Here is a 17727-nt window from a genome sequence, read left to right on the forward strand (position 1 = left end):
GGAAGAAGGGGTGGGGAGAAAAGCTTTGGCCTCTGGGGATTAATGGAGGGGTATTTTTCCTGGGAGTTTTGTGGAGTAAGATCCTGGAATAACTATAGGAAAGGAGTAAAATGGTCAGGAAAGCAAAAACTATTTCAGTAAGTGCTTCTACGCACTCAGTGTTTGAATTCCTTGGAGCAGCAGGAGTGAAACATGGGGTTTCTTAATTTTTTTAAAATTTATTTTTGCCCTTACACTGTGCTTCTTGGATGTGATAGGACTTTGAGACTAAATCATATTATGGTTACATATGGATCCTAAGATGATTTTGTAAATATGGACTTGGGGAAATTGGGGTTCACCCCTCACCCAAGCCTACCTGTAGACTTCAGTTTAATAATGTCTGTCTTGGGGTCTGGATTACTAAAATTATCTCCTAACTGTCTCCCTATCACCACTTTTCCTTGTCTCCAGTCTTTTATGCTTACTATAGCCACACAGCTCTTAAAATGTAAATTAGATTATGCCATTTTATTGCTTAAATCCTTTTAATGGCTTCCCTATTTGCATGTTTCATGGGTTGAACTGTGTTCCTCAAAATTCATTTGTTATGGTCCTGATCCCTGGTACCTCAAATGTGACTGTATTGGGGGATAGGCCTTTAAAGAAGTAATTAATTAAAATGCATTGATTAATGTGGGCTTTAATCCAGTATGATTGGTGTCCTTAGAAGAAGAGCAGATTAGGACATGGGTACAGAAAGAAGACCATGTAAAGACACTTGGAGAAAACAGTCTTTTCAAGCCAAGGAGAGGGGATAGAGGGTATAATCCCACCATGAACTTGGAAAGAGGAAGGCTGGCAATGTTGTGTGAACAGTATTAGTGGCCACCACAGCAACCTCTAGGTACACAGAAGGAGACTTCTATGTGTCTAGGCCCCCCCACCCCTCCACCCCAGCTGGACTCTCGGCAGCCTGTCTAGACTCAGTTCTGGAAGGGCAGGGGCTGTGAGCGTTTTGGTCATCTTTGTATTCCCAGTGAAGAGTGTCTGATGTGTAGAAGGCAGTTACTAAACATTCATTGACTGAGTGAGCAAATGAATAAATGAGAACATCTATTGACTACTGTGTTAGTGCTTCTCAGGCATTCACTCCTTTAATACTTATGAAATGCTTCAAGGCAGATTTTACTATTTTATGGATGTTCAAGCTGAGATAGTTCATCTAAGAAAATACCCTAAATATCAATAATCAGTGTATTCTCTTCATTTGGAGCGAAGAAGCAGGTGATTACATGTCTTGCCCTCTTTTACTCTTTTCATTGTGTGTTTTGAATGAGACATTTTGTGAGGAGAGGGCATTATCAAGAATACCTGCCATCTTTATTTTTTGATTTTATTTGTAGATTCTTTATTTATATAGTCTAAACATATTTTAAGCTATTTACTATTTGATTAAAAAACAGTCTTTCTCAAACAAAGTTTTGTCTTTTTCTGTGTTAATAGGATTTGAACCAATTCTTTTTCCCAGAAGGTTGGCTTTTATTTGAATTTTAAATATAATCCAGATTCTAAAACAAACTTGTTAAAATGAATGTTTCTTCTGTTATCAGAGGCTAAGGTTAGAAGAAGAAGATGAGAGAAATACAGTGTTCTGAAATATTATTTACCATATTGATCGTTGTTATTGAATGGGCTTCTCTTAGACATTGTCAAGTTGAAAATGTCAAGGAGAATTGGGTGAATAGTCCAAGGAAGGGAGATGGTGGAGGTCTCAACCCTTTGCCAAGCCAAGTGTTGTCCTAGGCCAGAGCTTACTAGTAAATGGGGCTAGCATGTTGGAGTCCCCTAACCTTCAGTTTCTTGATAAAACACTTTAATATTACTGGTGTGATCCAGAGAGGGAGTCCTGCTCTGAGTCAAGCATTAGCTCTCTTGGATTAACTGAAAGGAAAAAGTCTAGATGGCTGATGATTGCATTGGCAGTTACTGAGCACTTCCCCACCCCACCTCCCGAGTTTGGTCTCACTTTATTACTTAATTCCAATGGTGCATCTATAGCCTTGTGGTTGGGTAGTTACTGTACCTCAGTTAATCTTAAAGCTCAGCAGAAAACAATTTAATTAAGACAAAAGCAATAAATACATTGTTGTTCTATTTGTCTTGCCTAAAAAGACCACAATTAAGGAATTATAAAATAGGCTCTTTGAAAAGAAACTGATCTCCTAAACTGAACTACTGCTGAGCAATTCAGTGCAGTAAGAAAATCCAGCTGAGCTGTTATTCTAATTTTCCCATTTGTTCTCAGGATTACAATTTTGATTGTTAGTGTTCAACTTGAAAGTATCCTGGGAATTTCCCTCCTGATGTGCTCAAGTTAACTCTCATCACTATTTTATGGGCTAGTAGTGCTACATACAGGGGACATTCTTCTAGTTTCTGGCACTTATCTGGTATTAGGGGTATTGGATTAGATCAATAATAAGCTCATATCTTTTTGTATTATTATGAATTGCTTTCTTGTTTGTCCTTCCCATTGATTGGGAGATTGTTGAGGGTAAGGATTATAGCTTTTGCATTTTCCAATTAGTTTTACATTGCAACTTAAAATGCTACACTGCAGCTGGGACTCTGTTGCTGAGAAGCAATGATGCAATGGGTTTGGGGAATGACCCTCTTAGAGATGATGGAATTAGCTGAGAGCAGCCTTTTCCCTGGTCCATGTGCACCAGCCCCTCATACGCACTGTAAACCTGGGCTCTTGGGCTTCTCTCAGGTGTGTTGGGAATATCTTGGCCTGCAGTGTCTTCATTATTTCTGTAACCCATTGCTCCCTGACTATTCCTAATCCACTGTGCATACTGAATATATATTTGATGAGTGGACAAGTGAGGGTGTGTGTAGATACCTCTGTGCTGGTCTTGCAAATTTCCCATCACAATAGTCTCTTCTTTTGGATTTGAGCATTATCTAAGAAGACCTAAATGCAAATCCCTCACCTGAGAATTATCACTATCTTTCATATTCACCAAAGGCAGGTCTTACAAAGGATGATACAACTTGGAACAGAAACAGTGTGATGGGAGAAAGGAGGAAGAGGGACTAGAAAGGCCCAAACTAGGGGTCTTCCCTTAAGAACCCAGGATGCCAGGCTGGAATGGGTTGCTGGTGGGGTCTCCAAGTATGAGGACCCTGAGCACAGGGAAATATAGGATATTATTAAAAGAAGGAGAGTTAAATGGAAGGGAGGGGCTGCCAAAGACCAATTACCAGCAGGTTTTACATAGGGAGACCTGCTTATCATGCCTAGAGCAAAGCTTGTGTCTAATGAGATCATGACTGTAGTGAAAACAAAGCCATTAAATGCAGGGTTTCTGAGTCGCCTAAGAGAGTCCCAACTGTCTAATTTACTCCTTACCCCTAGGAAAGTGTATAAAGCAAAATCAAGGTAATTTTGGAAATAATGAATCTAACAAAAAAACACACCAGGAAATACCCTCAATAGCTAATTGTTAGCTTACAGGGCATGAATAAACTAAAAGCTTATTTGCTTTACTGAGTATGGAGCAGAAACCATTCTATATAATAAAACCTTAATATGCAAATTGACCAAACGGTGGAACAACCAGTCGCTATGACGTGCACTGACCACCAGGGGCCAGATGCTCAATGCAGAAGCTGCCCCCTGGTGGTCAGCGTGCTACCACAGAGGGAGTGCTGCTCAGCCAGAAGCCCTGAGCCAGGCTCATGGCTGGCAAGCGCAGCGGACATCCCCTGAGGGGCCCCGGACTGCGAGCAGGGGGGCAGGCCCCAGTGCACAAATGTCATGCACAGGGCCTCTAGTGAATAAAAATAATAGCTTACACATGCACTTCATAGTTTATAAAGCACCTTTATGTGCATCTTTTCAGTATTCCAGTAGAGCAGGTAATTCAGTTGTTATTCTCCATTTACAGTTATGGGTGCTGAGGCTTGGAGAATGGACTTGACTTGTACATCTTTATGTGGCTAGTAAGTGGTGAAGGTTAGATCAGAACCTAGGCCCTCCAGCTTGAACACGTGGATCTCAATAAAGTGAAGATCCTGATGCTTATTTACAGACTCATTTTCAGAGTTAGAGATAATGTATTTATGGACTGTACACTGTGTCCGGCACAGAGATGGCACTCCATAAGTGGAACCCAATATTAATAATTAATAATCATTATTTGATGTAAGCAGAGCTGACCCTATGCTTGAGACAGTGGCGAGGGCCACCTGCATATATTGTGGAGTGCCCTAGAGGGCCTGCTGGGAACAGCCAATTAGCAGCCTACGGGTGCCATATACTTTCATGAGTAACTTCTCTTTCTAAGAACACAGGGACCTAAGGAGCGCAACATGGCTCCACGTTTTTGTGAGGTGCATAAATACTTTTCAGCACTATCATTGCTTCTGCCCCCACACTAACACACTGTAAATATCAAAACCTCAGCTACAGCCAGGAAGACCTTAATAAACACCCGAGCTGAGAAATAAAAGCCATAATGTACTTACTCCGTATCAGCTCAAACCCTCACAATCTTTATTTAAACAACCAAATTTACCAAGGTCGAAACTGAATGCAAGAAGTACTTTTGGAAAAGTTTAGGTTAGGAGGGCCGAGGAAGCGGAGGCTCTGGATGGTTAAACCTGAACTGCTCTCCAGGAAAATGTAGGAGGCAGTTGCCCATCATATAAAGTAGGCATCATGATCTTCATTTTACTGGTAATGGGATTAGTGAGGGTAATTTATACACATCCTAAAATTAAGTCAGTTTAAATGTGCTCAGTTTCACACTTGTATCCAAAATGTTAGTAGTAGATGAGTCCATAAGAAGTTAAAAATGTACAGAATTTTATTAATTCTTCTTGTACACCACAGTTGGTTAAGTCCTGTCTTAGTGAATGCTCCTAATTATGCAACCTCTCTGAGCATGTTCTTATTCCTCAGGCCTCTGGTCCAGGTGGTAGGTATACGTGGAGACTTTTCTTGGGGGCGGGGTGGGGGGGGGGCGCTGCTGTGTTGGGGGCAGCAAGCAGGACAGTTTTGTCCAACTCTGATATTACATGGGCCTCTTTGAGCATCCCACTTTGATTGGTTGAAGTTTTCATTTCCTACATCACTTCTAGATCACTGAATCAAAAGGCTTCCAGCTTCTGCTAAAAGGTAGACTTAGATTGAAAGGATTTATTTAACTTAGAGAATCCCCTTCAGGGAAGCACACAGGCTCTTTAAATTAGCATCTTAGAGTTGTTAGCAATAACTACTAGCCTGGTGTCTAATATGAGTAATTTCTCTCAGGAAGTGACTTGAGTCTTTGGGGACATCTGGCTCAATACACCATCAGCACAGCTGGGCTGAGGAAAAGTTGTATTGGTGAGGCAGCTGTGGTGGAGTGGACTTGACCTGGCGTTAGAAGATGTGACTGGGGCCTCAGCTTTACCAGGCAATCAGCTGTATGCCTTTGGCAAGTTCTCCTATCTTATTAGTCCCTCAATTTCCTTAATTTGAATTTACATTTATAATCAAAGATTTAGCTGCTTAGATAATGGACCACAAATCCTCTAGTGCCGAGGAATGATCCTTAAAAAAGTTTACATAAAATATCTTAGTTTCCTAATCCATACACTGTAAGCATGTCAAAACCAGTATTTTTAGTTGATTAACTTTCTTTTTTGTTTTGTTTTGTTGTTTTTGTTGAAGACAATGGGAGAGCTTAGGTTTCTTCTCATGCAGGTTACAGTGAGGACTGCTCCCCTCTTGCCCCTCTTTAAAAAATTTCCAAAAACTACACGGACAACAAACAGTCCTGTGTAGCAGATATATTTCATGAATATTTGGAGGTAATGGAGAGAGGAGAAAGCGTGTGGTATTGTTACATTTAAACACAGAGGCGTAAACTGCTTGAAGTGGAGCATTAGACATCATTACGTTCAAATTCTCTGGCTACCTCCACCCTCTGGTGTCTTCTCATGGCCCTGCCAGTGGCTCAGGCCTCAGACTCCCCCAGAATGTCCTCCTCTATCCCACAGCAGCATAGGCCAAATCTGTGATTGACTCGTCTTGCACAGGAATATTAAACACTTCTGTCAATTTATTATAAAGGTTAATTTACTTAACGCTTCTCTGTTTAAATATCTCCCTTCTAGGTTCTGCCCAAGGTGAGAGTGGTGGGACTTACCTTTAATAATCAAAAAGGTTTATTAAGGTGTTTTCACAAATGCAAAAGGATTTAGTGTGTGGAAGAAGGTTGTGTGTGTGTGTGTGTGTGTGTGTGTGGTCGGTTTGTTTTCATAGCACTTGGTTTACTCTGTGAATATATTTTCCTTGTTCTCCCTACAGTCCATGCTCCATTATAAACACAAGTTAGATTGTATCTTCTTTCCTTAAAACTTCACACAGTTCAGAGTAAAATTCAAAGTTCCTGGTGTGGCCTTCAGGGCCCAAGGTGCTTCTGTCTTTGACCTCCGACCTCTGACCTGCCATGACCCTTCCCTTCATTGAGCTCCAGTCACAGTGGCTTCTTGGGACCAGCCAAGCTCCTTTGCAGTCAGAGCCTTTGCGGTTCCCTCAAATAGCCAGCCCACGGCTTCCTCTCACTTTTCCCAGGTCTCTGGTTAAGTGTCTCAGAATCAGGGAAGCTTTCTGTGACTGCTTGGGAGAATTGCACCTCCACTGTTTCTTTACTTGTTATTTTTTAATCACTTGTATAATTGTATATTTATTGTGGGGAGCCGCTATAGGGTTAAACCTTGGACTGACCTGTTGGCAAAGTCACAAACAAGTCCCAGCTTAGAGGGCACAGTCCTCTTAAGCATAATTAGGCTTGACCTTATGACGCTCCCTAGATCTTACCTGGGAAGCTAATGGGCTGAGGGAAATGCAGCAAGAACAAGAACAAAAACAAGTGAAACTCACAAGAACAGTGTAAACAAGTGAAACTCACAAGAACATTGTAACTTTGGTAACCACTACCTTGTTTACCTCTGACTATAAAATAAAGGCTCAGCTTGCCTCAGGATCTTTCTCTGTGGCCTCAGCCAGGCACAGGAAGATCCACGGAGACTAAAGAGAGCTAGAGAGTTCTGAACTCGGTCTCCATGTAAAACATTCTTCGCCGACTCCGTCCACACCTTTGGGAACCCCTGAACCCCCCGGGCTGGACCCCAGCAATTTATTTTTTTAAAAATATATTTTATTGATTTCTTTACAGAGAGGAAGGGAGAGAGATAGAAAGTTAGAAACATCGATCAGCTGCCTCCTGCACATCTCCTACTGGGAATGTGCCCACAACCAAGGTACATGCCCTTGACCGGAATTGAGCCTGGGACCCTTCAGTCCGCAGGCCGACGCTCTATCCACTGAGCCAAACCGGTTTTGGCGGGCAATTTATTTTTTGTTTCCCACACTAGAATAAATGTTCTAAGAGTAGAGTGTTGTTACATTTTCTGGCTCAGTGCTCTTTCCAAATCTCCTATGCCATTGTCTTGTATAAATTAATCCCTTAGAATGAATGAATGAATGTATTTAGCCAACAAATTTTTCTTTCTTTTGTTGTTGTTGTTAATCCTCACCTGATATTTTTTCCACTTATTTTTTTTTAAAGAGAGTGGAAGGGAGGGGTAGAGGAAGAGAGAGAGAGAAAAAAAAAGAGAGAGAGAGAGAGGTGAGAGACACAGTGATTGGTTGCATCCTGCATGCATCTCCATTGGGACCGGGAACAAACCTGCAACCCAGGTACATGCCCTGACAGGGAATAGAACCTCCGACCCTTTGGTGCACATGCTGACACTGAGCCACCCCGGCCAGGGCCCAATAGATTTTTCTTGAGCACTTTTGTGTGCCAAAGCACTTTTCCCTGCAGATTATATTGTGAGAATAAGTTATGCAAAGATCCTTCCTTAAATGCAATGCTTCCCAAATATAAAGCATGGTTCCTTTATGTTCCTCATTTCCTCTTTCTTTCTTTTTTTTTTCTTCTCACTTCTAAGAACCAAGAGGCCCATTGTTCTATATCAGGAGTTGGTCAACGTTTTCTGTAAAGAGCCAGATGGTAATGATTTTAGGTTTTATTGGCCATACTGTCTCTGTTTCAACTACTCAATTTGGCCATTGCCCCACAAAAGCAGCCATAAGCAGTAGGTAAGGAATGAATGCTACTGTGTTCCAACAACACTGGCCCATAGTTTGCTAACCCCTGCTGGAGAGAAAAAAGCTTTCTCACAAATCAATGCAAAATTTGTCAGAGCACAGTGCGATACCTTTCTTTTAGTAATGGACATTTTAGCGGGTCCTGAGAGAGAAAGCTTCATTTAACATGGACCAGCGACTAGTACAGTAGTCTTTCTTTATCTGTAGTCTCATTACCCACAATAAATCGTGGTCCAAAAATATTAAATGGAAAACTCCAGAAATAAAGAAATTATTTTTTAAATTGCACGCTGTTCTGAGTCACGTGATTAAATCTCATTCTGTCCAGCTCTGACCTACCCAGAATGTGAATTATCCCTTTGTCTGATGTATCCACACTGCACATCCTCCCTAATCACCAATGTATCCACACTGCACATCCTCTCTAGTCACCAATGTATCCACACTACACATCTTCCCTAGTCACTTATGTATCCACACTGCACATCCTCCCTAGTCACTGATGTGTCCACACTGTATATTCTCCCTAGTCACTGACGTATCCACACTGCACATCCTCCCTAGTCACTGATGTGTCCACACTGCACATCCTCCCTAGTCACTGATGTGTCCACACTGCACATCCTCCCTAGTCACTGATGTGTCCACACTGCACATCCTCCATAGTCACTGATGTGTCCACACTGTATATTCTCCCTAGTCACTGACATATCCACACTGCACATCCTCCCTAGTCACTGATGTGTCCACACTGCACATCCTCCATAGTCACTGATGTGTCCACACTGTACATCCTCCCTAGTCACTGACGTATCCACACTGCACATCCTCCCTAGTCACTGACGTGTCCACACTGCACATCCTCCATAGTCACTGACGTATCCACACTGCACATCCTCCCTAGTCACTGATGTGTCCACACTGCACATCCCCCCTAGTCACTGACGTATCCACACTGCACATCCTCCATAGTCACTGATGTGTCCACACTGCACATCCTCCCTAGTCACCGATGTATCCACACTGCACATCCTCCCTAGTCACTGACGTATCCACACTGCACATCCCCCCTAGTCACTGATGTGTCCACACTGCACATCCTCCATAGTCACTGATGTGTCCACACTGCACATCCTCCCTGGTCACCAATGTGTCCACACTGTACATCCTCCCTGGTCACTGATGTATCCACACTGCACATCCTCCCTGGTCACTGATGTGTCTTGCACATCCTCCCTGGTCACTGAGTAGCCATCTCAGTTATCAGATGGGTGAGGTATCATAGTGTTTGTGTTCATGTAACTCTTGTTTACTTAATAATGACTCCAAAGCACAGGAGTAGTGATGCTGGTGATTCAGATGTACCAAAGAGAAGCTGTAAAATATATGTATGCATGGGAAAAACAGTACATTCTGTGTACGGGTTGGTGCTATCTGTGGTCTCAGGCATCCCTGGGGGTCATAGAACGTAGCCCTTAAAGATAAGGGGATACTAGCAGAGTGGGATTTGATGAATCAGCAAAATGCAGAGGGGAATTTAGTTTGGGGGGAAGGGAACTTTCCCAGTCAACCTCAAACTATATTTATTATGCTCAAGTAAGGCTCATCCCATTCCTCACAAAAGAAGAGTCAGTCTAAAGAGATTTAAAACAGAAAACAAATGGGACAGTAACCAAATCACTCCCACTTCCATTAACTTCAAAGTGGTATGACAAGGAAGTATTGTCTCATGATCCGGTTTTAATACATTTACCACTGACGATCTGTGGCATCTGACAGATAGAGGGCTGCATTTGCCAGGATTGTTATACATCTCCTAGGGATTGTATCTCCAAATATCAGGCTGGATTACCACACTGGTCTGGGCAGTTTTATCTCAGGTTCAAATTCCAAATTATTGTTCATGGTTTATTTTTCATGGCTTTATTTGCCAGAAAAAGCGGTCTGTGGTGAGCATGCTTGATAACTGCTGAATTTCTGGAGCTACAGACTGGCTTCAAACTGTGTGGCCACAGGAGAAATTGTACTAATGCAATTCTTAGATTAGAGGTAAGATGGTGTGTTGCATATGTTCACTGTCTTAAGTCAATTCTGTTAATTTGAAGCATACTGATATCTGGCAGGGCCAGAACACATTTTTGGCTACTCAATATGTCTGTGCATACGTGTAGTGTTTCTTTTACAAACATACTAAAGGGAAAAAGAGCTGATGAGTCAATGTATTTCACAAAGCGGAGTTTCCACATATAGATTACAGAGAAAATGTGCCTCATTAGTAAGATGTTATTGTATTCTGGTAACCAAAATTAAAAACATATGTAGGAAATGTTCCATTGCTTTTTCAGGATTTGAAGTTCAGTCTGGACTATGGCTTGGTATTTAAATTTTAGTGTTTATTCTTCTTGAGTGATAATAAGCTTTTAAGATGGTGTTTCCTGATGAAACTTAAGCAGTAATGTAATGCCGCTGTAGAGATTTGGTTTCTTGGGTTTGATACAGAATGGATTTTTTTTTTTTATCGCAAGGCTGAATGAAACACACACTTGGTAAGAAGCAGGGAGACCAGAAAGGCTGTGCCAGAAAGGAAAATTTATTTTGGAACATTGTCCTGTTCAGTGAGAGGGGAAAATGGGGAAAGGTGGAGAGGGTATTTTATGGAAAAAATGACTTTCTTAGCTTAAATAATATTAATAATAAGTTATCCAAAGAATTATAAGGTTATCTGTTGATCTGGGCTTTTTTCTTTGGCTTGTTGCATGTAATTCTTTACCAAGAGGAAAAATATTTTCAATTTTATTGCCCAGGAAAGAAATTTCTATATATTTCTGATGACAATATTACAAATATATACACCTCAAATCGGATCAGACTGATCACTCACACATCTAATTGCTTTTATTTGTTCTTTTTCCTTCAGCACATTTCCCTTCTCCTGTCTTTCTTCACCTTCTTTTTGCTTGAATCTGTTATAAAAAATAGTGACATTAGGCAAATAATTAGTTTTAAAGTGATATTTTATGTAACTAGACACTTCACATAATGTGGACATTAATGCAAAGCCAAGTAGTTTTGTTAACATGAACATAAGCCCTTCCTATTTCTAGAACAAGATGTATTATGTAAAACCCTGATTGTTTTCCCCGTTTGCATCCAAGTTAGCTCTATTATGTTAGTATCAGCAGATGGTTTTAATTTGAGTAATTTTTCACTTTGGACCACCTCATGCTTTTTCCTGAGAGCCAAAAATGAGAGTGAGCTCATAGAAGGAATTGCATAAATGATACTCGTTAGGATTGTTTCAGAACTTGAGTGGTTGTACTCTCTCTGGTTGATAATAAAATAAAAAAAAATAAGCAATAATGAAACATTATCACAAACCCCACCAAAGCTCTTTCCCATCTCTGGATATTATAAGAGCTACATCAGATATTTTGACTAATATGTTAACTGGAATTTAAATTTAGAGTATATATTTTTTCAGTTGAAGTTGAACATTTAAAATTATGCATATTTTAAATAATATAATACTTTTCATTTTGATTTAAAGATTTAATAACATTTTCATCTTTATTATTTAATTGACTTAATTGTGCCAACCTTATGAGATGGCCATATTGTCTCTGATTTGCTAGAATAACAGCCCCCAAAGGTTAACCCAATCACTGGCTAGTGGGAGTAGAATTAGACTTGAAAAATCAGACAGGAATTGACAGTCAAATGTGACTACAACATTGTGACATTGGGTATATGCTGTGTGAATTTTTGTGTTTTATTTCAGAACAAATCCAAGGTGGTAGCTTCTCTAATCTAGATTTAATTTAATGAAAACATTAAAAATAGCTAAAATACTGCATTCCTCATGGCCAGTTACCTAACATTACACTATTAAAAGCTACAATTAGAAAAAAGGATATATCATCTTCCCTACTTTAACAAAACAACGAAAATTTGTTTCAATTAAACTTTCCACATTGGCAACTACTTGTGGGATCATGTTGTTCATAAGTTTGAAGCTGTGCATGGTAGGCACCGCTTCTTTGCACTGGCAGCCAATTCTTACCTTTTCCCTCCGGCCATGTGGGAGGGAGAGTTCTCTGTCTCTAGGTGTGGCCATGTGACCTGCGGTTGCCAATGAAACATGAGGAGAGGCACATCTGGATGGAAACTTTAAGAACCGGGTGTTCCCTGTGCTCTGCCTTTCCCTTTGGCAGTCATGGAGGCACATGTTGAGATGGAGATGCTATTACACTGAAGCAGCCAGGAATGCCCAGCCAACAGATGGAGGACAGCTGCCTGTAGAGCATCTGGGACCAGCAACCCAGCAATGGACTCTTTGAACAAGAAGTAAACTTTCGTGTTTTAAGTTACTGAGATTGTTGGTTACCATAGCAACCTAGTCTCTCCTGATCAATTAAAAATGAAACTGATGTACTGAGCTCACACAGCCTTTTAATTTCCAAAAGGATCCCTCTGGTCCATGGAGCACTATTACCTCTTTTAAATGTGCTCTTTCCCCCGCAGACCCCCAAGCAACAATATTTTTGAGCACTGTGTGGCCATAATATCATAGAGTTATTGAATAATAAGTTGGTAGAGTCTAGAATCATGAAGGGCAAATTGTTCAAAACTTTAAAAAATTATTTTTCTAATGAGATCAAGCCAATTAGTTTATATTTTGAGAATTTAAAGCATATCTAACTAAACAATCAATCATAATTTATCATTAATTACCAATAGCATCTCTTTGAAGGTAAAGTCTGTATGTCAACGAATCAACTCAAAGGTTATTAACTATATATAATACATGTATGCATACACATACATTTAGATAGTAAAAGTTATTGTAAATATTTTAACTTTTCTTACAATATGCAGAGTGCCATAAAACAAGTGACCACTCCAGGGATTTGTTGCCTTTCAGAGGAGAGGTAATCACTAGAGCATAAGCTCCATGCTCCAAGCCAGGCACATAGAGGGGGACTTAAATGTAGAATAAATAAGCCAGTGGCAAGAATTCATGTAGTTGTGCCCCCAGAAAGTAAAAGGTGCAGTGGATGCCTATAGGGGACTCCGCCTTTCTAAAGCACCCTGAGAAGTGAGGTGGCAGATGAGCCAATCTATGGATGTGTTTGTGGAGAACTAAGATAACTCCCTGTGGGTGGTAGAAAAAGCATTGTATTTGGAGACCGAGGATCTGGGTTTACACTTCTAATTAATTCACTACTTGAGAAAATCAGTTGACTCCTTTGAGACTCAGTTTTCTCATATGAGAAGGGATCTAGTACACTATCTCACAGGATCCTGGAATCCCTTAGAATTACATGCAGGTTTGGGATGTGATATGTATGTAGGTTCTTTTCCAGAGTTAAGAGTCAATAGCTTGCCTCATTCTCAAAGGAGTTAAGAGCCCAAATGGTTAACAATAAGTGGCACAAGCCTGATACCATCAAGCTTCCAAATGCCAGAGAACAGAGAGCAGAGGTTGGGAGTGAGGAGGTACTTTTATCTCCCCAAACATCTGTTTACCTGCCACTGTGTGCTTAGTGGCTAAGCTAGGCCCAAGGACCAACTTTAAATGTGGAACAGGAAAGCCAGTATAAACCATCGGTACACGAGGTCATAGTCTTTACCCCACAGCTTATTGTGAAGACCAGCAGTGTGATCAGTCCCTTGAGTGGCTTTAGAGAATCATTCAGAGCTGCGTGACCGGAATCCTCCCTCAGAGGCAGTGGCTGTTTCTGGCTTCAGGGTCCCTCAGCACCAGGTCCTGCAAGGTTTCCAGGTTTGGGCAGTCCTTGCTTCCCCACACTCCTCACCAGCCCGCATCCATGCTGCCTGGCACCTGAGCCAGGTGTTCCTGTCCCCTGTACAGATGCACTCATGCTTCTCCCATAAAGAGAGAGAGTTGTTTGGAATTCCACACCAGGAGCACGGCTCCAGGGCACACCCAGTCCTGCTCCAGCCTTGAGTGTCACAGGAGACTGCAAGAAAGGGGACCCTGAGGACTCCACTGGCCTACGAGTGACAATTGCTGATATTTGCCCGAGCCTATTGCCTGACACCTGTCTCCATTAAAAATGTAATCCTAGCAACAAAACTGTGAGGTAGACAAAATTCTTCTTTCTCCAGGAAAGGGGGCTCAGCTTAACTGAGCGGCCACAGGTTGTAACTGCAGGGCCGGGAACCAAAAGCTGGTTATCCTACTCAAATCTGCGATTCTCTGCCCTGAAGCCCGGTTCCTTCCTCATTCAATAGTTTTGAACCTTGTCCTTTATCTGTAAAATTGTAAAACAGTAACAATAATGTCCATGTCACACATTGTCGTGGGGATTAGCTGTTAGTTGTATAAAAGGGCTTTGTGAAGGGGAAGTCTCATATCCACATAAGAGTTAAGCTGGTACCTATGCATGCCACCGTGGGATTTATTCCAACAACCATCTAGGAACAAAAGTGGGAACCTGGAGGAATATGAGCACTCGGGACAAAGACACAGATACTAGAAAGAAGGGAAAGGATGCTTTTGGGGGAGGGAGGGAGAGGTTTTCAGACTTTACCTAAATAGCAATCGTCCCCAGGCTTAGCACTGATGGGAAACAAGAAGAATCAGTTCAATTGCCACTTTGGACTCAAGGTTAACTCTTCCCCCCCATGTGTATGGGCCTGAGCCACATGAGGCAGGAAGACCACGAGAGGGCCTGACTTGGGTTGGAAAACATGTCCTCCTACTGCGGGGCTAACATCAAGGGTGGCGGGCAGAGCTGATTTCTCCCTCACACGCAGGCTTGTCAGTGCCTCCTTTCCCACTGAGTGGGCGTTTCTGCCACCTCACCACATCTGCTTTTCCACTGGGGGTTAAGTTTTGTTAAAATCCAAAACATTTTTTTTTTTTTTTGCCAATGTTTTGCCTGGACCGTTGGGCAAAGCTAAGGCCCCAGAGTGCTGACTGGATGGCAAAAGCAAACAATAAACCTCACTTGACCTCAGAAAACACTCTCTGTCTCCACTTAGACCTGTGTGGTCAGAGGTGCTGAAACTGTGAGTGTGAGAATGTTTCCAGCTCCCTCCCTGCCCTTGTCCCTCCGTGCTCCCCGGTCTAGTCTAGACTTGTTCCTAGATTTTTGTGATTTAGAACCAAAGAGTTGGCAGAGAGTGCAAACTGGGGAGGAAAGCAGAGACATAGAGCATGTGGGCCAGGAGTTGATGAAGAGGGTTTTGAGAGAACTGGTGTGAAATAATTAGAGGACCAAGAAGAAAGGGATATATATGAGAGATGTTGCTGTTTATCAGAAATCAGATTCCTTTAAAATCTTTCAAGAGATGTAAGTAAAGAATGGGATTTTTTTAAAAGCAAATTTTTCAGCTGTGAGACTGTTTTTTTTTTTTTTTTGAATGCAACTTGACTTGGAGGCTGGTCCATGTAGGTTATCGGTTCCATAGGGTCACAGATGGATGTCATGTGTCAGAGTTATCACCAAAACCCAAAATCTAAGTCCATCCAGATGTCTGAAGCTTCAACATCCATCCTAACACTGTTGGGTGCTTCCTGTACCTAGTTCATACCTATCCAGCTTCCTTCTCTGGCAACCTTTTCCGGTGTGCCTTTTATTTTTATTTTATTTTATTGTTTAATGTATTACAAATATTAGTACATATGTCTCCCCCCCCTCCCCATTGACCTCCCTCCGGCCTCCCCTACCTTCCCCCCCCTGGCATTGAGTGGCAAGTGCCATTGTGCCTTTTAGAAATATCTTTCTTCTACCAAATCTCTGCTCTGTCTCAAACATCTCTACAGAATCCTCTTTCTAGTTCACATTTTCACAGACAACAGCCTTTCTGATAGGAACATTGCCTCTCCTTCAGGGCCTCTCATCTCAGGCTGAGTATCTTCCTCTGAAGATAACACAAGTGTGTGTGTGTGTGTGTGTGTGTGAGAGAGAGAGAGAGAGAGAGAGAGAGAGAGAGAGAGAGAGAGAGGAGTAAGTTAACTGTTATAACAAATAGACATACAATATATGGCTCAAATGAAATAAAAATTTATCTTTTGCTCACATTACAATACTGGGTGGATGAAAAATGTGATGGGCATTTTGATATTTTAATGAAAAAAAATGATTATGGGGGGAAGAGTCCTTTTGCTTTTGCCAAATCCTTGACCTGCTGAACATACCAGCCCTGCTGAATTCTTGGTCCTGACCCACTGAATGTGCCAACTGTACTGGCTGAGTCCTCCATCCCGGCCCTGCTGAACACAGCGGCTGTGTTGGCCTCTTTCACAGCCCCGACCCCATGCACCACTCTGGCTGCCTGGGCCTCATCAATCACACAGACTGCTCTGACCATGATAGTCATACTGGCTGGATCCCTGGCTCTAGACTTGCCTCCATCAAGCTGGTTATAACCTGCCAGGTCCCTAAACACAGCCCCTCTGACCACACCACTTGTGCTACAAATCGTGCTGCAACCTCTATTGCAACGCTTGAACTGCTGCTACAGACAGTAGTTCTATTTGTAACCAATGGATTTGTGCCCTACAAAGACAGGAATTCTAATACATTTTCTTTTGGGTATAGAGCTATAATTGCATGGTGCCTTATGGAATAGATTTTTAATGGGAGAGAATTTCTTTCTAGATTAGTTGTTCCTGAGAACTAAATCCTCCATTTATAATTTAACTTAACTGATAATTAGAAACATTTACCACCAAATGGCTTCTGGCTCCGTACATTTTTTTCTTTATTGATTAAGGTATTACATATGTGTCCTTATCCCCCCCCCCACTCATGCCCTCACCGCCCTGGTGTCTGTGTCCATTGGTTGGGTTTATATGCATGCATACAAGTCCTTTGGTTGATCTCTCCCCTTACCCCTACCCTCCCCGACCTTCCCTCTGAGGTTTGACGGTCTGATCGATGCTTCTCTGTCTCTGGATCTGTTTTTGTTCATCAGTTTATGTTGTTCATTATATTCCACATATGAATGAGATCATGTGATATTTGTCTTTCTCTGACTGACTTATTTCACTTAACGTAATGCTCTCCAGGTCCATCCAAGCTGTTGCAAATGGTAGGGAATTCCTTCTGTATATTTTAAACCTTATTTTCCCTTCATCTCCACATACTTCTGGGGTTGGGAGGTGTTCACATCCCAATGTGATGTCTGGCCCTGCACTTGAGTGTCACGATACTGGCACAGTGAGTGCTCCTGCTCTGATGATGAGCAATAACTCATGACACATGTGATTGCAAACCACATAAATATGTCCCTTTAAACCTCAACTACATACATTGCCAACTCAATGTTCCTTGGATTTCAAAATGCAGTGAATAAAACTTCTATAAATTTTAATACATTTTATAAAAATGTCTGACTCTAGAAACATTGCTAGGGGGCCTTGAAGCTAAAACTTTCTTAGCTTAAATCGCTTCCCTGGGTATCAGCAAAGGGGGTAGAGAGGGAGTGGTTAGGAGAGACGGGGAGAAATGGTGGTGAAAAACCAAGGATGGGGCAAGTTTCAAGGAAGAAATATCACCAGGAGCACATTCCACAGAGAACCTAAGCGAGATAAGAACTTGGGT

Source organism: Myotis yumanensis, unplaced genomic scaffold, assembly GCF_028538775.1.
Source record: "Myotis yumanensis isolate MYYU_CA2020_CCGP unplaced genomic scaffold, mMyoYum1.0.hap1 SCAF_2, whole genome shotgun sequence".
NCBI classification, from domain to species: domain Eukaryota; kingdom Metazoa; phylum Chordata; class Mammalia; order Chiroptera; family Vespertilionidae; genus Myotis; species Myotis yumanensis.